The 24948-nt window shown below is 46.8% G+C and overlaps 1 long non-coding RNA gene across 1 annotated transcript; it reads right to left on the reverse strand.

Annotated features, from left to right (window-relative positions):
- Positions 1-5534: 5534 nt before the first annotated feature.
- On the reverse strand, positions 5535-8171 carry LOC141165276 (uncharacterized). Its single transcript, XR_012251134.1, has 3 exons — positions 7829-8171; positions 6504-6571; positions 5535-5672 (listed from the first exon to the last, which is right to left on the reverse strand). It is a non-coding gene; the product is annotated as an uncharacterized lncRNA (long non-coding RNA).
- Between the last annotated feature and the right edge of the window lie 16777 nt (positions 8172-24948).

The following is a 24948-nucleotide window of genomic DNA, read 5'->3' on the forward strand; positions in this document are numbered from 1 at the left end:
TCATGATACCCTTATTTTGGAGTTGCAATAGTCGCCGGCTTTCTCAGAATTAGATAAAATAATTTTTAATGAGTTTTTCAGAATAGATAAAGGGGTTGTTTAATACTAGGACAACCCCTTCTCAATCTGAATGTCTTCTCCCAGTAGTTGGACCCTTTCTGACCCTTTGGATAGATGATAATTTTATATGTAGGGAATAATTTATTAGAAAACCATGCTAGCTCTAGCCCTAATTTTACTCATTATGACTAAAATTAATTATGACTAAATGAAGACATTTTACAGTTGAGTCTTAAATTTGCTTCTGTTCTTCTTTGCTTTATAATAGGTCATTCAAATTTTTTTCTTAAAAAACACCAAAAAACCCTTGTGATACACGAGTAAGAAGCTCCATGGTTATATCAAGAACCATCCAATATCCTTTAAGGACTATTTAGCATTGAATCAAAAAAATGGAAGTAGATGACCACAAATGGGCCAGTAAAGTCTTAAAGATGATAAATATTCATATACAATATAGACTTAAAACTGCCCTTATGTTGTCTCCTGTCTGAAAATTAGGACTGCGCATGCCCAGTTCCCCGGACACTAGTGGTTGCGTCGACAGCGAGCAGAGCGTATCCCTTTCTAAACCGGAAGTGACGTTTGCGTTCCATCGATGACCCGCAAAGAAATGGAGTCGGCTAAGCTCACGCCTGTATCCCATCGTCACTTCCGGAAATATCTCACTGCTTGCGTTCCAGGGTGAGGCGCAGAAGAAAATTGCTGCTAACACACCACCCTCTGCGTTCAACCTTGCGGCGATAAGAGAGGACTCCCCCGTCTATATTTTTTCTCTCAGGGCTTAATAACTATGATAAGAAATAACTCCCCATAATCCAATTGTGGGGAAAATAGTATACTTATCAAGTATATTCATATATATAGAAACATACATATCAAGCCCACTAAGGACCAGGGAAGTTCTTGTCCCTACAGGGGACCACATATATAAAAGGGGGGAAGGAGAGTAGATTTTATAGATCCACACAAGGAGATAAAATTAATCGATATGTAAATTTAATATATAGATAGTCATCCCCCAATAGGGAACCTCCAGCTTGGAGGTATAGAGAAGACATCCTTTCAGCAATATATCCTCATAACAGGACATGGGTGGAGGCAGGCAGTGAGATATTTCCGGAAGTGACGATGGGATACAGGCGTGAGCTTAGCCGACTCCATTTCCTTGCGGGTCATCGATGGAACGCAAACGTCACTTCCGGTTTAGAAAGGGATACGCTCTGCTCGCTGACGACGCAACCACTAGTGTTCGGGGAACTGGGCATGCGCAGTCCTAATTTTCAGACAGGAGACAACATAAGGTGGGGAGGACATTATTGGAAGTAGGTGTATGAGATTCACGGGGCTATGATTGAGCACGATATTTAAACACAGCCAGGGCATAAACCAGCATAGCCTGCCACATCCTCCACCAAGCTGCATCTGTTTACATGACGTTCTGGAGTCCTGTACATTTGGCCTCCTGATGAACCCACAGGAAGGGGAAACGCATTGGGCTGAATTCCAGAATATGAGAGAAGTCTGCCATCATGTTGCATTCTCTTTATTTATCGATTAGTATAGTATGAAAATTGTATTAGAGCAGGCAGTCACTCATTATCTGTTTATAGCTCACATTATCAGGGTATGGCAGGGAAAGTGAGGGACAGCCGCCGTTGAATGGGGGAACCAAACTCGTATATTAGGGTGCCAATCTCCATGACAGGCAGTATCAGTTGAGGCTTTTTGAGATAGGGCAGTTTTAAGTCTATATTGTATATGAATATTTATCATGTTTAAGACTTTACTGGCCCATTTGTGGTCATCTACTTCCATTTTTCTGATTCAATGCTAAATAGTCCTTAAAGGATATTGGATGGTTCTTGATATAACCATGGAGCTTCTTACTCGTGTATCACAAGGGTTTTTTGGTGTTTTTTAAGAAAAAAATTTGAATAAAATATCTTTTTTTAGAGGTTTTTTCATGTTTACACACATTCTAGTTACTTCTATTTCTATAGAGTCTTTGTACCTTTATAATAGGTCCTATACAACAGTTCTTAAATAAAATGTTTCTACACTGTATTTTCATGATTTGTTGAAGTCGTCTTAGGCCATTATAGTGTATTTTTCTCCTGTCGTAAATTACAACAGAAGGCCTTGTCATGTAATGGACTCTGATGGCAGTGACTGATAAGAAAATGGAAAATTAATTTCATGGAGCTAAGGAACATGCCAGAGAAAGAAAAATGAGATGAAGTTTTAATTGAGTAATTCTGAGTACAATCTGGAACTTGTTGCTTGTCCTCATAATACAATGTCTGTGGATTTAAGTTTTATTAAATGACCCTTGGGAGTTTCTTGAAGTTAAACAATAGGATTAATTTATTAAGATGCTTTTGTCAAGGTAGAATTTTGCATTTAAAGCAGCAGTGAACCCAAATCATGGACTGCACAATATGAAAAATTGCCATTTTAAATACAAAGCTCAACATTTTAATTGCAACACCAAGAAGGAAAACTCACGGAATAATAGAAATCGCAGGATGGACAGATGTTAATGATATGCAAAAATGGAAATAAAATGTTCAAAACATCTTAATTTATTCAATATGGAGTATGAGTGCCACGTAAAGAAATTCCCACACTTACATACCTTGGCTGCTATCAATAGGGTCATTAATGGTTGTATGAGGAACGTTCTGGCGCAATGAATGCACTGAGGCAAATCATCAAGATCTGCTGCTGTCAGCTTCTTTTGCAATTGCCAACCAATGACGTCTCAGATGTCTGCGATAGGAGACAAGACCGGAGACGCTGCAGGCCATGGTAACAAGTTTAGCCAATGCAGGCTGCTCAATGTAGCATGTGCTACATGAGGCCTGGCGTTGTCATGGTGTAACAAGGCTCTTGGGACACTTTGGATAAATGGCTGTACCACTGGTTCCATGACCAAATTAGAGTAATGCCAAACTGTTAGTGTACATGGAATGAAGTCTAAAGGGGTCCAGGCACTGTACATTATGCAACCCCACAACATAATCTCAGGAGTAGGACCAGTGTAACATTAAAAGTCTTTTTTAAAAATTTTCATATCATTAACATGTCCATCCATTCTGCAATTTCCATAACTCCACAACTTTTCCTTCTTTGTGTTACAATTTCAATGTTGAGGATGTATACATTACACAGTGTTTAGTTAGTGATATGAGGCTGGGACGTACGTCAGGAGTGTTTGTAGTATTATCTGCTATCTTCAGACTGCACAGCCGGATTAAGGCAGAGGAAGCTGGCCATACAATCAGGCGGTTGCACATCTTTATGGCAACTGTTAAAATGGTATAAATGTTAAGCCCCCGTCTCACATAGCGAGATCGCTAGCGAGATCGCTGCTGTGTCACGGTTTTGGTGAAGCAACAGCGACCTCACCAGCGATGTCGCTATGTGTGACACTTTGCAACGATCAGGCCCCTGCTGTGAGGTCGCTGATCGCTGCAAAGTGTCCTGGACCATTTTTTGGTCGTTGCCCTCCCGCTGGTCAGCACACATCACTGTGTGTGACCAGCGGGAGCAGCAATCAGGCTGGTAACTATGGTAACCATCGGGTTACTAGGGGCACACGCGCACCTAGTAACCCGTTGTTTATCATGGTTACAAGCCTGCTAAAGTGAGCGGTAACCTCCCGCTCACTGTAGCAGAGTGGTAACCATGATAAACAACGGGTGACTAGGAGCGCGTGTGCCCCTAGTAACCCGATGTTTACCATAGTTACCAGCCTGCTCCTGCTTCAGCAGGCTGGTAACCAGGAGCAGGACATCGTGGAAAGATTCTTTCCACGATGTCGCTGCTCCCCTGATCGGTGGTGAGCCTGCCTGTTTGACAGCTCACCAGCGACCACATAGCGACGCAGCAACGATCCCTGACAGGTCGTATCGTTGTCGGGATCGTTGCAGCGTCGCTAAGTGTGACGGGGCCTTTAGTCTGTACAAAAATGAACTTCTTTTCGACAATATTTCATAGCTCAGAGCCTTTGTACATATAATTAATACCAGCATACAGTGTATACATAAATAATATCGCTATATTGTATATGTAAATAATACTGCCCTATACTGTAAATACAGACACTCAAAGCAAGGATCATCAAGCCATAGATGTATCTAGGTTTTCTGGCACCTGGGGCAAGAATTCAGTTTGGCCCCCACCCCACCTCAAGCGGTTTGAGTACACGTCATTTGACCAATCATTCATTTGAGATTTGCACACTTAGTCGCGTTCTAACTAGCTGCCCTCTCTAATTCTCTCAATGTTCAGTGAAAAAGTGAGAAAAGCAGCAAGAGAAGTTGTCTCTCGTTGTCACATGACCGTAAGTATGAAAATCGCATATGAGTGAAGTGGCCATTTGATGACTGATGGAATCAGCAAGCAGAGCTGAATCCTGACAGTGAATATATTATACGCTATTAGGATTATCATGCTACAGTGCTTCATTTTATAATTAAAGTGCTCGTCCAGTTTTGATATGAAAGTCTGTAGTCACTCTAGCATCACAAACCTTTTTATTATTTTATTATTAACCCCCACAATTGACAAAGACTGTCGCACGCCCCCGGTTGGGCCTGACCAGCATTCGACCGCTGTGCATCAGTACTGTGACCGCAGCAGCGGCACATATGCACTACACACTTTTACCGCTGGCAGCAGAAAATCCTGACGGCATGCAGTGCGCGCTGTGAGAATTCAGAGATCTGCAGTCACATAGTATGACTGCATACTCATCACAAACTTGGACAACCCCTTTAATGCTCCTAACATAAATAAAAATGTAGTAACCCTTAACTCGTCAGACAGCGCAACACGTTGTTAACATAGCCATGTATCACGTAATCTTATAAGTTATGAATTGTTACATGTGTACAAGATCAGACCCAATAACAGCACAAGCATCCATTACCAGAACCACCAGCAATACAGAAATACAGTACATCAGTAGAACCCCCATCAGTACAGAAACACAGCATCAAAATCATCATCAGTAGAGAAATACATCACCAGAACCACCAGTAGTACAGAAATTCATCATCAGAACCACCAGCAGTACAGAAATATATCCGTATTACCCTCATCAGTACAGAAATACAGCATCAAAACCCTTATCAGTACAGGGATACATCACAAGAACCACCATCAGTACAGGAATACATCACCAAACCACCATAAGTACATGAATATATCACCATGACTACCACCAGTTCAAGAAATCAGCACCAGAATCACCATCAGTACATGGTACATCAATTGTAATGTAAGGCCAGACCCATTTACATTTGTATTGCATGAACCTACAACTTCCAGTATGTCCTTAACGATATAAGGAGATACTGGGAGTTGTTGCTATTCATTATCATCAGACTGCAGACCATACAGGAACCACAGTGCTGATGAGAATTAGTCAGAATCACAAATAAACATTTACATCCAGGTACCTTATAGATGACATCTCTGATTGGTGTCGTTCTCTTTCTTTTCTCCATCTTGTCCAAACGCCATGATGACTTTTCACAGCCACAGCTCATCTCTGCAGACTTCCATCTTCTCTGGTCTTGTGCAGCACATCCCCACACGATACCCTTAAAAATAGTCTCATTTTAATGCTCCTGAATAAAAATATCTGCCTTACGCTGTGCCCCTGAATAAATATTTGCTCATCATTCTGTTGCATGCACAAAATATGACCCACACACTGTCCCTCTTATGATACATGCCCTCTCCTTTCCATACTGGGCCCTATCTTCAATCTGTCATTTCACACTGTGTCCCCCAATACAGCCCAGTCTCTATAATGTGCTCCCTCATCACACATGCCCTCCTCAGCATGCTGTCCAGTCCTTGCTGTAGCCTCACACTGTCCCTCCATGCTACCCCTTCTCCATACCGTCCCTCACACTTATCCCATACCGTCTCCTCACACTATTTCCCTCAATAGTTTCCTGACACCCTCTCATACCCCCCCTTTATGGTGTCCTCAAAATTACCCTTTCGCTCCCCATACTGTGTTCGCACCCCCCCCCTTGCTCACCATACTGTATCTGCAATTATCCCCCCTCACTCCCCGTATTGTGTCCTCAAATTTTCCACCTGGCTCCTCATATTGTGTGCCCATCCTGCCCCCTCGCTCCCATACTGTATCCTCAAATTTCTCTCCCTCATACTGTGTCCACATACACTCACCCCCTCACTCCCCATAATGTGTCTGCACTCAATCCCCCCTCGCTCCCCATACTGTCTCCGCATACATTACCCCCACCCTCCCTCCCCATACTGTGTACTCAAATTTCATCCCCCTTCCCCTAATTATAATAAATCTTTGGTGTCTTCAGCTTCATTGGAGCACTTACCACACCAAACTTCCGCTACCTATGCAGCACAGAGGAGTGACATAACTTGTGTGATCACATTACCTGATCATGCTGCTCATGTCGCCCTGAGCCACAAGTGCCGGCGGTTAGGGCTTCCATTGTTCTTGCACCTGAAAAAAGCAAGTACAATTGATCACTGGGAGCCAGTGCGCGGCACCTTCTGTGAGCTGGCTGTCAGCTTGACAGCCGGCTCAGGGAATAGCTGACTCCCACTACGGGGGTGGGTGGGGCAGCAAAATGCAGCAACCGGGGAGACACTTCAGACTGCTGCATTAGGCAGCCACACGGCGCCCTCTACCAGCTGCGCCCTACCTGTCCTCCCTAGATACGCCCCTGATCAAGCAACAACTTGCCTACATTGGACACATCATACGAAGACAGCAATCATTGGAGAGGGACATCAAGATTGGAAGAATGGTCAGAACAAGGCGACGAGGAAGAGCACCAACCCGATGGAGAAGGGGCAGCATGGGGGGACAGTGTGAGGCCACAGCGAGGAGGAGACAGCATTCCGAGGAGGGTGTGAGTGATGAAGGAGCACATTATAGATGCTGGGCAGTATTGGGGGACACAGTGTGAGATGACAGTTTGAAGATGGGGCCCAGTATGGAAAGGAGAGGGCTTGTACCATAAGAGGGCTTGATACTATCAAGATAACGGTGGAGAAGACCCTGGTGGACCTATCTAGGCTTGCACAATATAGGTCTTCCTACAGATCATTCATCCATCAAGTCGCCATTGCTCGAAATCGAGCCGACGACCGTTAAATAATATTAAATAATAATACTGAATACAGTATATAAATAATATAACCATATAATGTACACTCAAGTAATACCATTATACTGTATACTGTAGATATAAACATTTTCTCCTAATACTATATGTAAAAATAATACTGCCATGTACTGTATAAATAAATAATACCACTATACTGTGCGTGCATATTACTATCTGCCTACCTCTCAGACTCCTGGAAGACTTGGTAAATCTCTTGGGTGCAAGAGAAGCTTCCTGAAAAGCAGCACTCCCCCAACCTTTTTTATTGTGACACAGAGCCACAGAGTTCAGAGGCACACTTCTGGAGCGGCAATGAGGTGTGACTATGGGAAGGCGCTTGCTGATATTGGGGTGTTGTCATGTACATATAAATTCGTCAGTACATTTCATGCACCTGAATCCTCAATCTGACAGAAGATAAATTAGGAAAGTTGAGTATAAGTATGTATAAATGCCTTGATACACATTAAATAAAAATTGAACAAATTTGTCAATTTCAGTGTGATTGGTCAGCAATCATATGTTTATGGGGGCCTCCAGGCTCTTCTAAGGATATACATGCAAAAAGTCAATAGTAGCCAGCTTACCCAGATCGTAGTTTCTCCTTGATCCGATCATCTGCCAGGGATCCGCATGGAAATGAGGGAGGCACACCCTCCTGCAATCGCTTGGAACCAAAACAAATAAAGTCCAGCGGAGGAACCCTTATTCTAATACAGACCTAGAAGAAGACCTGTGTCCTCTATACTGCCATAAAGTGACCACTGTATATACATACCTGGTCCGAAAAGGAATGATGTTCTTTTAAGGATTGTTGAAGAATAAAAAGATTTTAAGAAAAATGCCAAAATAAGGGTTCCTCCGCTGGACTTTATTTGTTTTGGTTTCAGGCTCTTCTGTTACAGATGATGTCGGGGGAGATGAGTTTCAACTGCTGATCCTTTTATTTGGTGCCTTGATAAGCCGCCTCTGGAGCAGCTGTTTCATAGAAAACACAGAAACTCTCAGTCATGTATGGAGGTGTAGGGGAGACAGCTCTCGGCCCAACAATCAATCGACCAAAAGTTATCAAATAAGTATGTGGTCCTTTACATATAACCCAGCGCTACGTGTCTTGTCCTGATCATACACAGTCTGGAGGTCACTGGACCTTACATATAACCTCAGCACTATATGAACTTTTCCTGATCATCTACAATATGGGGGTGTTGCATCTGTATTTGAAATCACCTATAATACCTCTACATTTATTGCTAGGCAGCGCAGCACTTTCATTGTGGACAACTTGGGGCGACACAAAGACAATTAAGTTATTGCTTAGACTTGTGGTGCTGTCCAGATAGCAAGATTTTGCTGTAATGGTGCAGTATAGGTTGAAGCCTGGCAGATCTTAATAGAGCTTCCTTGGACAGGCTTTGCACAAGCCACTACATTTAACAGGTCCCAGAGTAACTTTTGTCTTCACCCTTTAACTCCTTTACAGGAATCTTGACTTATGCATTACCCCGTGTTAGATTCTCGGAGTGGCTGCTGGCTGGTGGAGCAAGCTGGCAGTGAGAAGGATCGTCAAGTTAGGTTGTTACCAGGAGGTCAAATAGGCTGAAAAGAAAAAGGGAGAAAACACAACGTGTCCTTGCGCAATAACTTCAAGATGGGTTTGTAACCCTAAGCTAGTGGAAACCCACTGCAGAACTGCTAACCTTGTGAGGTTGTGCAGGGAGCAGGCACAACAATGGGGATCAACGCAGGGGTGGATTAAGAGTAGCAAGGGCCCCGGGCAGTTTAGAAGGCGCGCCCCCCCCCCCACACACACACACATCTGATGTATCACATGTCACATGATCCCCTGTGATTGATCATGTGATAGTTCACGTGAAATTAATTTGGCACAATATTAATTATAATTTTTTTTTTAGGCTGTGTGCCCACTATGCATTTTTAAGCGTTTCTGCAGCAGCAATTCCGCTGCAGAAACGCTTAAAAAACGCTTGGTAGAAGGCCTGCCATGTTCCCCAATGATAATCCGCATGTACTGTGCACATGCTGCGGAAATTTCCGCTGCGGATTATCATTGTGGAAAAATCCGCAGCACTATCATTTATTTTGCGGAAGCATTGGAACGCATGTAATCCGCATCACTGCATCTGTACATGCAGAATCCATGCGTTTCAAGGTGCGGATGGTACCTGGGTTTGGAGAAGAGGAGATTCTCCTCCAGACCCGGGTACCATAGTACCTGTAAAAAAAAGAATAAAATAAAAAATAAATATCATACTTACCTTCTGATGGTCCCCGGTGTCTTTATCCGATGCGTCCTGGCTGCCGGCAGCTCACGATGGTCTGAAAAGGACCTGCCGTGACGTCATTTAGTCATGTGACGGGTCACGCGACCGCTGACGTTGGCAGGCCATCAGAAGGTAATTATATATTTATTTTTTACCATTCTTTTACGGTCACACTATATATGCTGTTTGCATGGATTTATATAGTGTGACCAAGTTGTCAAGCACTTTCAAAGTGATGCTAAAATCGCTTGTCAACCCACATGCGGAAATGCATGTGAAGAACGCTTCACATCCGCATGTCCCTGGCAGGAAAAACGCATGTAAAATCCGCATGCAAAATCTGCATGTACAATCCGCATGCGTTTTTTCTGCCAGGGAGATGCAGAAACGCTCAAAAAAATATCTGAAGCATTTCTGCATCGTGGGCACATAGCCTTACATTAATTGTATAACTCAATATTGAGCACACGTAGCCATCTATACACGGCGCCATCTATACACGGTGGGAGGCCGCACGGCGCCATCTATACACGGTGGGAGGCCGCACGGCGCCATCTATACACAGTGAGAGGCCGCACGGCACCATCTATACACAGCAGGAGGCCGCACGGCGCCATCTACACACAGCAGGAGGCCACATGTAGCCATCTATACACAGCAGGAGGCCGCATGTAGCCATCTATACACAGCAGGAGGCCGCACGTAGCCATCTATACACAGCGGGAGGCCGCACGTAGCCATCTATACACAGCGGGAGGCCGCACATAGCCATCTATATACAGCGGGAGGCCGCACGTAGCCATCTATACACAGCGGGAGGCCGCACGTAGCCATCTATACACAGCAGGAGGCCACACGTAGCCATCTATACACAGCAGGAGGCCACACGTAGCCATCTATACACAGCAGGAGGCCGCACATAGCCATCTATACACAGCGGGAGGCCGCATGGCGCCATCTATACACAGCGGGAGGCCGCACGTAGCCATCTATACACAGCAGAGGCCGCACGTAGCCATCTATACACAGCAGGAGGCCACACGTAGCCATCTGTACACAGCGGGAGGCGCACATAGCCATCTATACACAGCAGGAGGCCGCACGTAGCCATCTATACACAGCGGGAGGCCGCACGTAGCCATCTATACACAGCAGGAGGCCGCACGTAGCCATCTATACACAGCAGGAGGCCGCACGGCGCCATCTATACACAGCGGGAGGCAGCACGTAGCCATCTATACACAGCGGGAGGCGCACATAGCCATCTATACACAGCAGGAGGCCGCACGTAGCCATCTATACACAGCGGGAGGCCGCACGTAGCCATCTATACACAGCAGGAGGCCGCACGTAGCCATCTATACACAGCAGGAGGCCGCACGGCGCCATCTATACACAGCGGGAGGCAGCACGTAGCCATCTATACACAGCGGGAGGCCGCACGTAGCCATCTATACACAGCAGGAGGCCGCACATAGCCATCTATACACAGCGGGAGGCCGCATGGCGCCATTTATACACAGCGGGAGGCCGCACGTAGCCATCTATACACAGCAGAGGCCGCACGTAGCCATCTATACACAGCAGGAGGCCACACGTAGCCATCTATACACAGCGGGAGGCGCACATAGCCATCTATACAGAGCAGGAGGCCGCACGTAGCCATCTATACACAGCGGGAGGCCACACGTAGCCATCTATACACAGCAGGAGGCCGCACGTAGCCATCTATACACAACAGGAGGCCGCACGGCGCCATCTATACACAGCGGGAGGCAGCACGTAGCCATCTATACACAGCGGGAGGCGCACATAGCCATCTATACACAGCAGGAGGCCGCACGTAGCCATCTATACACAGCAGGAGGCCGCACAGCGCCATCTATACACAGCAGGAGGCCGCACGGTGCCCCCCCAGAGACAGCGGGAGGCCGCACGCAGTCACGCACACACAAACATATACAGACATATACATACATGCATAAACACATTTTAAACACAAAAATACATATAAACAGACATCACACAATGATATCTGCCTGCACACATACACACACACACACTCAATCACACATACACACACTCACTCTCACACATACACACACTCACTCTCACACATACACACTCTCTGATACACACACACACAGACTCACCATGCCCCGACTCCATTCCTCCTGCCTGCTCTGACTTCTCCGTTGCAGCACTGCAGGCCGGGCACGCATTGCGTGACGTCACAGCTAGGAGACACGGCCGCGCACAGGGCCGTGTCTCCTAGCAGTGACGTGGCCGGGCCAGCACAGGGAATTTAACTGCTGCAGTGCTGGCCCGGCCGGAGAGGAAGCAGCGGCCGTGTGCCGCTGCTGGGGGAGCGGTCCGGGTCCCCCCCCACTGTCTGCCAGTATGTGCCGCAGCGCCGCACATATAATGAGAGCAATCCGCCCATAGACACCCCGGAGGCACGGGCCCCCTGGAGGCCCGAGGCCCCGGGCTGTAGCCCGGATTGCCCTCATTATAATCCGCCTATGGATCAACGTGCAGGGGTAGATCCGAGTACACGATGAACCAGCTGCACTCAGGAGCACTTGTAATGTTTGGGCATCCAGACAAAATACTTTAAAAAAACGTCTGAAGGAAAATATAGAGGCTTGAGCACTACTGGTTGAGGAAGTGGATCAATGGGATATAGACCAAGTGACTATTTTATTGTTAAAACGTTGCACAAAGGTATAAAATAACAAAAAGGCATGAAATGGGAGGTAAAAAGTCATTTGAATGGACTCTTCATCTCCCATTTCATGCCTTTTTATTGTTTTTTACCTTTGAGTAACATGAGTAACTTTTTAGCAATCAAATACTCACTTAGTCTATATCCCATTGGATCCACTTTTCATTCTATCCGGAATTCCTCAACCAGTAGTGCCCAAGGCTCAGTATTTTTCTCCAGACTATACCAGAAGTTTAAAGTCAGGGACAGAATTGTGAGTCAGTCTGATAGTCCAAAAAACGAGCCAAGGTCAGAAACTAAACACCCTGCGTAAGAGGTGTATTATCAATAGCAATGACTATCGTAAGAAAACATAATTTTAGCAATGGTAAACTTAGACCTTCTGCAATTTTGGCATCAATAAATTTTGCTGTGGTGCCACAATTAATAAAAGCTTTAAGTCACGAAGATTTCTCTAGGTGAGATAAGCAAAAAAATATGGAGCAATATTTTTTTAGAATCATAGGGAAAAAATGTGTGCCTACTTGGGATTCCCAGGACCCACCTAGATGCTGAAGCTTCCTGCGTAAGTCCAGATCCCTGTATCAGGATTGAAGGAAAGGGTGAAGGCCAGAGTTCTGTTGGCACATGCTAGACTGTGTGGCTTGTGCAATGCCTGTCTGTTTGAGCCCTATTTGAGCCTTTGAGCTAGGCCTCCACCTTCAGTACCCGGTTAAAGTATAACTGGCCCAAAATTATGGATTACTTCCAAGCAATGGTTAATCAAGTGCAAGACCTGGCCCAGTAATTCAGCTCGTGCAATCTCCCAGGCTCAAGCCATTTCAGAAATTTCCTTTGACTATTTCTAAATCCAGGGTGAATTTACTTGACAAATTTTCAGGAGAAATGTTTACCTTTAGGGAAAGTTGTTCTTATCCTGGTATGTTGTTTTGTTTAGCCCTGTACCCTGAATCTTTTTGTGTTTAGTTCCTAACCTTGGCTCATTTTTCTGACTACCTAACTATCTCACAATTCTGATCTTCACTCTGACCTCCTTTACACTAAACATCATGACAATTGTCTGCCAGTCCGCTCCACCAGCCAGTAGCCACTCTGTAGATGTAACCGAGGGAGATGTGCTTAAGTACTGTTAGCTGTACAACGATTAATTTTGGCAGGGTTCCCTGAGGACCTGCTAAATGGAGTGGCTTGTGCAAAGCCTGTCCGTTGAATCCCTATTAAGAGCTGCTAGGCCTCCACCTTCAGTACACGGTTACAGTATAACTAGCCCAAAATTATGAATTACTTCAAAGCAGTTGTTAATCAACTGCAAGACCTGGCCCAGTAGTTCATCTCATAAAACCTCCCAGGCCCAAGCCACTTCAGCACTTTCCTTTGACTATTTTCGAACCCAAGGTGAATTTACTTGACAAATTTTCTGGTGACTGTAAAAATGTTTTCACCTTGTTGTTGTACTTACCCTGGTCCGTTATATTGTTTAGCCCTGTACCCTGAATCTCTTGGTGTTTAGTTCCTAACCTTGGCTCATTCTTTAGACCACCTGACTGTCTCACAATTCTGATCCTCACTTTGGCCTCCTTGTTTACACTAAACATCACGACAATTGTCTGCCAGTCCACTCCACCGCCCATTTGCCACTCTGTAGATGTAACCGAGGGAGCTCTGCTTAAGTCCTGATTAGTGATGAGCGAGCATGCTCTCTACTGCTCGGTGCTCACCCGAGCATCTCACTGCTCGAGATGCTCGGCGCTCGCTGAGTATTTCCAGGGTTGCTCGGCGGGAGCTTGGGTCCCCTCCCTGCATGTTTGGCGCTCTTTACAGAGCCAATGAACATGCAGGGATTGTCTGCCACTCACTGTAATGCCGCAGCCATGTTGGTTGTTGCATTACGGTGATTGGCTGGCCGCACAGCGTCATCAGGTCTATATCAGACCTGCCGCCGCCATGCTCGTCACAGTCACTCCGCAATCAGACAGTGTAGGAAGAGCTGCTGCTGTGTCAGGGAGAGATTTGCTTGTTTCTAGTTAGTGTAGGTGTATCAAGCTATATTAGAGACACATATCCATCTCAACAAACAGTCCTTCTGAGGACTAATCCATCTGCAAATATATCAGGCAGGCAGTGTATATAAGCAGGCAGGGTATATAGTAGACTGCAGAGCATATTGCACAAGTGGCTCCATTCCAGTTTTGTCTGCTGCTGTTAGATATTTCTAGAAATAGAAACAAAAAAAGAGGACAAAAGAGTAATATGGCAAAAACAGACATAATTTTATTTAATACAAAACTCCAAAGTGGTAAAAGTATACGAAATTACAAAAACAGGGGATAAGGTGCCAAGTGCCAGAGAGCGAAGAATCCCTGGGGGGTAAAGAGACAGGGCATAAGAAAATGTAAATTCCTGGGTATGTGAATATCGAGGGGCAGGTATGAATATATATAAATAGATAAAAGAAATCTAAATATGAGGCAACTGGGGGGGGGGAGGGTTTGTGTGTACCCTTGATCTAGCATGCAGCTCAACCATAAATCATTAAGTAACTATCATATATCAAACACAAGTCAGATGTAATGGCAAGAGCTGAAAGCGGTGTTAAATTAGGAGCAATCATAATGCTCCATATAGACTCAAGGGAAATGCCCACACAGTGTCCCAAAATAGCTGCCCTACAGGTAAACCAAATTACTCACCCAAGAGTTCAGGAGTAGAGAAGAGCCCACGAGTCCCAGGGAGACCCCAGAGAGTGCTGATGGTGAGGAATGCGCCCCGACGCGCGTTTCGCCGGTCTTTCTCAAGAGGTGCCTAGATTTCTTTTATCTATTTATATATTCATATCTGCCCCTCGATATTCACATACCCAGGAATTTACATTTTCTTATGCCCTGTCTCTCCGCCCCCCCCAGGGATTCTCCGCTCTCTGGCACTTGGCACCTTATCCCCTGTTTTTGTAATTTTGTATACTTTTACCACTTTGGAGTTTTGTATTAAATAAAATTATGTCTGTTTTTGCCATATTACTCTTTTGTCCTCCTTTTTTTTTCCAAATTGTGTGAGTAGGCAATACGGACCTAGCGCCTGACACTCTTGTCTTGGCACTATGGTCCGTCTTTTATTGTTCAGCTGGCCACTATTTTGTTTATTTCTAGAAATAGGCCCAGGTCTCAGGGGCCAGGAATAATTTTATTTTGGATCTTAATCCTCATTATTTGCTTAAACAGCAATCCAGAGACTCCTTTTTTCTGCGCCATTTGCTTGTTGGCACTGCAGAATTCAGCCAGGTCCTTTCCATATTATAGCGCTAAAAATCAAGCTATTTAAAACTGTGTTTTCTCCCTCACACGGATTACATATAATTGCGCTAAAAATACTGCCATTTCTGGCCTCCATTAAAAAAAAATTTCAGTGTGTCAGTGAAGCTATTGACACCAGTTTGTTGTTCAAAATAGTTACCTACAGGCCAGGTATTTAAAAGTGTATTTTCTCCGTCACACGGATCACATATACGTTTTCAGAAAATACTGCCATTTCTGGCCTCCATTAAAAATTTGTTTCAGTCTGTCAGTGAAGCTATTGACACCAGTTTGCTGTTCAAAATAGTTACCTACAGGCCAGGTATTTAAAACTGTGGTTTGTCCGTCACACGGATCACATATAAGTTCGCTCCAAATTCAGTCATTTGTAGTGAGCGTGGAAGTTATTGTCCTCCATTTAAAATGGGCAAGGCACGTAGCAAGGGACGTGATGGTGATGGTGCATGCAGAGGGCAAGCTAAAATTGTGGCACAACAAACACCCATATCTTCTCCGCTCGACCTTCCTGTCCCAATTAATAGGGGACCGCAGAACACCACTATTGAACACAGAGTAGTGTGAAAAGGTTATTGGTTGGATAGCAGATAATGCTTCCAGTCACTTCGCCACCACCACCACCACCACCTTGTCTTCCACACGGTCAAGTCTCAGTAGCTGTGAGTCTGGACGGCATATTCCTTACCGTGAACCTCTTTCCTCCCACCATGCCAAGTGACCAGAGACAACTGATCCCACACTTGGACACTCCAAAGAGCTGTTCACTTTTCCATTTATAGATTCGGGCCTCTCACCTGGTCCACTTGAAGCGGGGCAAGAGGAGATCACATGTAGCGATGGCCAAATATTTGAGCAGCCACGGTCACACGAAGGTGATGGTGGGAAAGTGTCATAAGAGGTGGACGATGATGACACACAATTGCCAGAAAGTCAGGAGGAGGACCAGGGTGCGGAAGTGGAAGACGAGGTGGTGGATGGTATAGTAACTGACCCAACCTGGCAGGAGGACATGCAGAGCGAGGACAGCAGCACACAGGGGGAGGGAGGAAGAGCACCCGAACATGTAGGAAGAAGTAGTGTGGTGGCCACAGACAGAAGGCAAGCAACCAATCCCCATAACACCAACACGAAGGAAGTTGCCAGTACAACTGTTAGGTCTTCCAGAGTCTGGTTGTTTTTTAAAGACTCTGCCGATAACCCCAAAAAGGCCATTTGCACCACCTGCCAGGCCACTATCAGCAGGGTTGGCAGAACCACCAGCATGACCACCACCAGCATGATCATGTGTGGCGCCCCTGCGGGTTCAGTCGCAACAGAGGTACTGCATCTCACCCAGAGGTGTGGTATCTCACTCTCAGGTAAGGATGGAGTACTGCCCAGGACCCTAACACCTGCATCCAACACATTCCACTTCAGTGGGGGCAGGGCGAGATTTCTCCTGAGGGAGAGCACAGTCCCTGGTCCCTAGCTGAAGGGTGGAACTATGTAGTGGGTGTGGGTGGAGGACATAGTTCAGGGGAGCACAGGAAAGGAAGTGATATAAAAGAGGGAACTGTCTTAGAAAGACAGGTCAGTCAGAGGAGGAGAGTGTGTGGAGCAGGAGCTCAGCAGGAGCTCTGCTCCGGAGGAGGGCCTAGAGAGAGGCCCAGGACAGACTGAAGGAGATAGGAGCAAGAAAGAAGGCTCCAGGAGGAACGAGGGGATCCTAGGGGTACGGGCAGTGCTGGAGGCCACCCATATGCCCGAATCTGCAGGAACGTGGAGGGATCAGGCCGCTGAGAGGGGACCGGCCCCTAAACTAGTGGAGAACTACAAGGCTCAGCTAGAAACCGGAGACTTCTGTACTTTTAGGGTGCAGTTGCCACAGCCACAATTATATCGCCGAAAAGGTGGCCACAGAGGGTCCAGGGGACTGCAGGTCGCCCGACAAGACCCGAGGCTGCCGGCTTGGGACACTGATTGTGAGGCGCAGAGCAGGAGGGTGAGAGCCAGCGTAGGAAGAAGACTGAAAAAGGCACACAGAAAGGGGTCCCGTTAAGTGCTCTGGAACTACCTGAGGGATTGCTGAACCCCTTGCCTAGTGAACGCAGCGCGACGTGGGAAGTTACCCCGGTACCTGTAACTTGGATTGCAACAACTGTGAGTAAACCTGAAGACTGCACCCCACTGTCTCCGTGAATTACTGCTGCGCCATCACCCCTGCACTACACCGCAACATCCACGGCCCAGGAGGCGCATCACATGCTCATGGCAGCAAAGCACCCGACTTTATGGGCCGAACCCCAGGGTCCAGGAACAGTGTCTGCGGGTGGCACCACTGCTTCTTCCGCTGTTGTGCATGCAAGCCAATCCCCTGTCCATGGTGCATGCGAAGATGCCTCCTGCCCTGCACCTATCATTGCATACTCTCAAGTAGCAGCATCAGGAAGCACGTCCACGTCCTTGTCCCAGCGCAGTGTTCAGTTGTCCTTACCCCAGTCCTTGAAAGCGCAAATACGCAGCCAACGCCCCACAGGCCACACTACTAAATTCCCACATTTCGTGACTGCTTGCGCTCGAAATGTTGCTTTTTAGGCTCGTGGAGACGGAAGCATGATGGCAGCGGCCGTCCCTCGGTACTCGGTCCCCAGCCGCCACTATTTCTCCCGGTGTGCCGTCTCCGCATTACACAAGCACATGTCCCAAAACATTAGCCGTGCCCTTAACAATGCAGTTATTGGGAAAGTACACCTAACCACGGACACGTGGACAAGTTCTTGTGGGCAGCGACGGTACATCTCGCTGACGGCACACTGGATTAACATAGTGGGAGCCGGGACCAAGTCGGACCTTGGGACGGGACACGTCCTCCCGACGCCAAGGATCGTAGTCCCTAGGTCAATCAGGGTTGCCCCCACAGTCTACAGCTCCTGCACCTCATCCTCCTCAGCTTCCTCCTCTTCTTCAGCCTCCATCTCCGAAATGACCACATCAGTCACAAGCTGGAAGCACTGCAGCACTGCCTCAGCCAACCGGCAACAGGCTGTGTTGAAGCTAATATGCTTAGGTGACAAACCGCGCAATGCTGAAGAGTTGTAGACAGCTCTGAAAGAGCAGGCAGATCTGTGGCTCACACCGCTGAACCTACAGCCAGGCATGGTTGTGTGTGACAATGGCTGGAACCTGGTGGCGGCTCTGAGGCGAGGCGAGCTCACACACATACCATGCCTGGCCCATGTGCTTAACCTCGTGTTTCAGCGATTTCTCAAATCCTACCCTGAGCTGCCGGATCTGCTTGTTAAAGTACGCCGCCTGTGTGCCCATTTTAGAAAGTCACCTACAGCTTCCGCTGCCCTTGCCGTGTTTCAGCAGCGTTTGCTGCTTCCGGCTCACAGACTGGTGTGTGATGTCCCCACGCATTGGAACTCTACACTGCCGATGTTGGGAAGGATTTGTGAGCAGAAGAGGGCAGTTGTTGAGTGCCAGCATCAACAAGGCCGTCGGTATTCAGTTCAGACTCCACACATAAGACCTCAGGAGTGGACATGAATGTCAGACAATGTACCATCCTCCAAAACTTTGAGGACTCCACCAAGATGGTGAGCGGCGATGAAGCCATAATTACCGTCACCCTCCCGCTTCTTTGTTTTCTGAAACGCTCTCTGCTCACAATCAAAGAGGATGCATTGCAGGTGGAGCACGATGAGATGGAGCAAGGAACCATACAGGGTGACTACACACAGCCCAGCCTCATCTCATACCAACGTGGATTGGGTGACAATGAGGAAGAGGAGGTGGAGGAAGAACAGGAGCTAGTTTCATGCGCTATAGACGGTACTACCTGCACAACTGTCATACCGTCTGTTCAACGTGGATGGCCTGAGGACAGAGAGGAGGAGGAGGAGGAAGAGAGCATGGTCAGTCCTCTTGGTGAGGACACTGAAGTCTTGCCTATTAGCAGACTGGCACGCATGGCTGAGTTTATATTACGCTGCCTTTCCCATGAACCTCGCGTTTTCAAAATTTTGGGTGACAGTCATTACTGGTGGGTGACACTTGTAGACACACGCTACTGTATATCTCTTATTCCTGAGGCGGACAGGTCTACAAAAATGGGGCAGTACCAGAAGGCCCTTGTTGCAGAACTATTAAAGAAAAATTCCCATCTGAAAACGCTGGCGGCAGAGGTCACAGTTCGTTGGACAACCAAGGACTACAGGAGAGAGAGACCCAACTCCAATCCAGCATAGGCAGGGGAACATTGTCAAAGTTCTGGGAGAATTTTCTCAGCCCCTCCCATCTCACAGGCCCTGAGGCGCGGGGTACTCTCACAAGGAGTGCAAAGTTTGGGAAGATGCTGAGGGAATACCTTGCTGACTGTACCAACAATTCCTCTGTGCCTTATAATTATTGGGTATCCAAGCTGGATACGTGGAATGAACTGGCTCTCTACGCCTTGGAGGTCCTGGACTGCCCTGCCGCTAGCGTTTTATCAGAGCGGGTTTTTAGTGCCGCTGGTGGAATTATAACTCATAAGTGCATCTGCCTGTCAACTGAAAATGCTGACAGGCTGACTCTTATAAAAATGAACAAGGGCTGGATTGGGCCAAACTTCTCAACACCACCGAATGATAGCAACGTAACATAAACTCAAATACCCGCACATGGGTATACGCTTCCTGATTTTGGCTATTTGCTCTTGCCCTCCTCCTTCTCCTCATCCTCATCTTCCACCACCATATCACCAGGGTGACCGTGGTCCTTGATGCAACACCCACATAATTTTTTTAAAGGGTGTATATGATGCCCGTAAAAAAAAAAAATGTATACAATATGTTCATGTATACCCCCCAGGGGTAAATGTTTGTCAGCCCATACACTTAGTGCATGGGCATTACAAGTATAGGAGACCCGCTCCTTTCTAATGGGAACATTTTTTCATGAGGCCCTCTATGTTTCTTCCAAGGGGTATTGGAGTTCCTCCAAATTTTTGGCAGCCGTTGCTTCACTGCATAGGCAAACAGTATGGGAGACCCTCTCCTTTCTAATGGGAATTTGTCATTACTGTGGCCCTGCTCTATGTGTCTTTAAATTGTTAGTGGGTTTTTTCCTAAATTTTGTCAGCTGTTGGACTCACTGCATACCCTATAACTGTATAGCAGACCCTCTCCTTTCTAATGGGAACATGTCATACTCGTTACTGTGGCCCTGCTTTATGTGTCTTTAAATTGTTAGTGGGGTTTTTTCAAAATTTTGGCAGCCCTTGCAGTCACAACATGGGCATTACCACTATAGGAGACCTGCTCCTTTATAATCGGAACATTTTTTTTACTGAGACCCTCCTCAATGTCTCTTCAAAGGGGTATTTGGTTGCGTCCGAATTTTTGGCACGCCTTGCAGTCACTGCATACGCAATAACAGTATAGGAGACCCACTCGTTAGTAATGGAAACAACAAAGCATAGCCGGCTGATAGCTCTCTAACAATAGCGAGGGCAGACTGCTGGCCTTTTAAGAATAGTAAGGGCCGCCTGATGGCCCTATAAAAATAGGCTTTGTGACTTTCAGAGTCCCTCCATCATAAATGAAACAGGTTGTGTCTGATGATGTGTCACACACCACATTGCCCAATAAAGTTGTAAAATGTTAAAATGACATTTCCCGGTGAATGCATTTGTCTTAAAAAATAACGTTAACAAAAAAAAACAGTAGGATCTTTCTTTAGTATAAAAAACAGAGTCGCTAATGTAACCTCAATGTAATCACATTGTTCAGCTCCTGCACCTCCTCCTTCATCTCCGAAATGACCACATCAGTCACAAGCTGAAAGCACTGCAGCACTGCCTTGGCTAAGCGGCAACATGCTGTGCTGAAGATAACATGCTTAATGCTTAGGTGACAAATCGCCCAGCGCTGCAGAGTTGTTGAAAGCTGTAACACAGCAGTCTGATCTGTGGCTTTCACCGCTGAACATACAGCCAGGCATGGTCGTGTGTGACAAAGGGCGCAACCTGGTGACGGAGAAATGACAGCCGGGGTAGATACAGTTTCCCTCTATGCCAGTCCTTTCACCGAGCTAAAGAATATGGCTGTGGTGAAATACAACTCCCACTGAGAAGCTGTTTCAGATTTAAAAACATTGGGCCCACCAGAGGATTTGATTCTGAGGGCTAACCTTTCTCCCCCGCTCAAGAGCCCCATAGCAGCTGCAAAGTTAGCGCTATCATGAACTCTCCTGATGTAGAAGCCTGGGCACACCAGAGGATTCTCAGGTGGGACCGTTCAACCCTGCCGAGAAGCAGTCCTGGCTAAGAAAAGTGTGTGGGAAGGTTCCCGGACACTCTATGGCTGCTTTTTTTACTGAGGTGGAAACCCATGCAAACACGGGGAGAACATACAAAATCCTTGCAGATGTTGTCCTTGCTGGGATTTGAACCCAGGATCCCAGCGTTGCAATGCTTCAGTGCTAACCATTGAGTCAATGTGCTGCCGTTCACCCTCTAAAATCTAGCAGGCTGGAGAAGTTTGCACCTACTGCCACTCTATCTTCAGCTCCTTTGTGAGAAACTAATGTATTTGGGCAGCCACTCAGTCTACCAAATAAAATTCCTTACAAGGAAATTGGTACTGGGGGCAGTGCTAATACGATGGCGTCGTACCATAGTTTACTGGAAATATTCCAGGCTGATAGGAGGAAAGCAGATTCCCACAGAAAAGTACCAGCAGTAATGTTCAGGGACCCTCGCTAGTAAAAGGCGGAGACAATACCGGGAGAAATAGTGGCGTCTGGGGACAGAGTATGGACACCCGGCCGCCGCCATGAGGTTGTGGACAGGTTCCACTTCGACGAGCCTAAAAGGCCACATTTCAAGTGCAAGCAGCTGGCCAGAAATCTGGCAGTTTCGTTTTGCGGCTTGTGGGTGGGTGGGCGTCTGGCTGCATACTTGCGCTTGCATTCCAAGTAGCAGAAAACTAAGCAGATGGTGGCCTCTATCATCATCATGGCCTCACCTCGGCACTATGCACTCTCCTGAAGGAGAAGCCAGGGCCCACCAGAGGAGTCTCCGGTTCTCTGGTGGGCCCGTCCAACCCTGCCAAGAAGCAGCCATGGCTAAGAAAAGTGTGTGGGAAGGTTCCCGGACACTCTATGGCTCTTTTTTAATGTGGATTGGACGTGCTTATGTATGTTATTTCTTAAACTGCATTGCAGATCAGGCCATTGCCCAACTCTGTAGTTATGAAATTAAAGGCGCAAAGAAAGATGTTTGTGTGTCGAAGCACCACCGACAAGTGCGAGCTGATGTTGGAAGGGCTGCTATTGCTTCAGCTACAAGCTGCATTAGAGGACTTCCTGGGAGAAATGACACCCAGAGTAGATATCGTTTCCCTCTATGCCAATCCTTTCACCGAGCTAAAGAATATGGCTATGGAGAAATACAATGCTAACTGAGAAGCAGTGTCAGACTGAAAAACATTGGGCCCACCAGAGGATTTGATTCCGAGGGCCCACCTTTCTCCCCCGCTGAAGAGCCCCATAGCAGCTGCAAAGTTTGCGCCTATCATGAACTCTCTTGATGGAGAAGCCAGGGCCCACCCGAGAATTCTCAGGTGGGCCCGTCCAACTCTGCTGAGAAGCAGCCCTGGCTAAGAAAAGTGTGTGGGAAGGACTCTCTATGGCTGCATTTTTAATGTAGACTGGCTCCGTACCATCCCTGGCCACATTCACCTGTCCACGTGTTTGTGGTTAGGCAGTCTTTCCCAGTAAGTGCACTGGGGAGGGCACGGGTAATGTTGTGGGACCTGTGCTTGTGGAAGGCGGAGACGATACCGGGAGAAGTTGGGGACCGAGTATGGACACCCGGCCGCCACCGGCATGAGGTTGTGAAAAGCTTCTGCCTCCATGAGCCTAAAAGGCCACATTTCAAATGAAAGCAGCTTTAGAGGACTTCCTGGGAGAAATGACAGCTGGAGTAGATATGGTTTCCCAAGTCCTTTCACCAAGCTAAAGAATATGGCTGTGGGGAAATACATCTCTCAGCAAAACTAGCTGTGGACTGGCTCTGTACCGTCCCTGGCCACATTCACTTGACCACGTGTTTGTGGTTAGGCGGTCCTTCCCAGTAAGTGCACTGGGAAGGGCACGGTTAATGTTGTGGGCCCCATGCTTGTGGAAGGCGGAGACGATACCGGGAGAAATAGTGGCGGCTGGGGACCGAGTATGGACACCCGGTCGCCACCGACATGAGGTTGTGAAAAGCTTCCGCCTCTACCAGCCTAAAAGGCCACATTTCAAGTGAAAGCAGCATTAGAGGACTTCCTGGAAGAAATGACAGTTGGAGTAGGTATGGTTTCTCAAGTCCTTTCATCAAGCTAAAGGATATGGCTGTAGTGAAATACAACTCTCAGCAAAAAAAGCTGTGGACTGGCTCCGTACCATCCCTGGCCACATTCACTTGACCACGTGTTTGTGTTTAGGTGGTCCTTTCCAGTAAGTGCACTGGGGAGGTCACGGGTAATGTTGTGGGACCCATGCTTGTGGAAGGCGGAGACGACACCGGGACAAATACTGGCGGCTGGGGACCGAGTATGGATACCCGGTCGCTGCCGCCATAAGATTGTGGACAGCTTCCGCCTCCACGAGCCTTAAAGGCCACATTTCAAATGCAAGCAACTGTCAAAAATTTGGCAGTATAGTATTGCAGCCTGTGGGTTGGTGGGTGGGTGGCTGGCTGCATGCAGTACAGACCAAAGGTTTGGACACACCTTCTCATTTAAAGATTTTTCTGTATTTTCCTGACTATGAAAATTGTACATTCACACTGAAGGCATCAAAACTATGAATTAACACATGTGGAATTATATACTTACCAAAAAAGTGTGAAACAACTGAAAATATGTCTTATATTCTAGGTTATTCAAAGTAGCCACCTTTTGCTTTGATGACTGCTTTGCACACTCTTGGCATTCTCTTGATGAGCTTCAAGAGGTAGTCACCGGAAATGGTTTTCACTTCACAGGTGTGCCCTGTCAGGTTTAATAAGTGGGATTTCTTGCCTTATAAATGGGGTTGGGACCATCAGTTGTGTTGTGCAGAAGTCTGGTGGATACATAGCTGATAGTCCTACTGAATAGACTGTTAGAATTTGTATTATGGAAAGAAAAAAGCAGCTAAGTAAAGAAAAACGAGTGGCCTTCATTACTTTAAGAAATGAAGGTCAGACAGTGCGAAAAATTGGGAAAACCTTGAAAGCGTCCCCAAATGCAGTTGCAAAAACCATCAAGCGCTACAAAGAAACTGGCTCACATGAGGACCGCCCCAGGAAAGAAAGACCAAGAGTCACCTCTGCTTCTGAGGATAAGTTTATCCGAGTCACCAGCCTGAGAAATCGCAGGCTAACAGCAGCTCAGATT

Source organism: Phyllobates terribilis, unplaced genomic scaffold, assembly GCF_046119375.1.
Source record: "Phyllobates terribilis strain yellow unplaced genomic scaffold, ASM4611937v1 Scaffold_11__3_contigs__length_659146591, whole genome shotgun sequence".
NCBI classification, from domain to species: Eukaryota; Metazoa; Chordata; class Amphibia; order Anura; family Dendrobatidae; genus Phyllobates; species Phyllobates terribilis.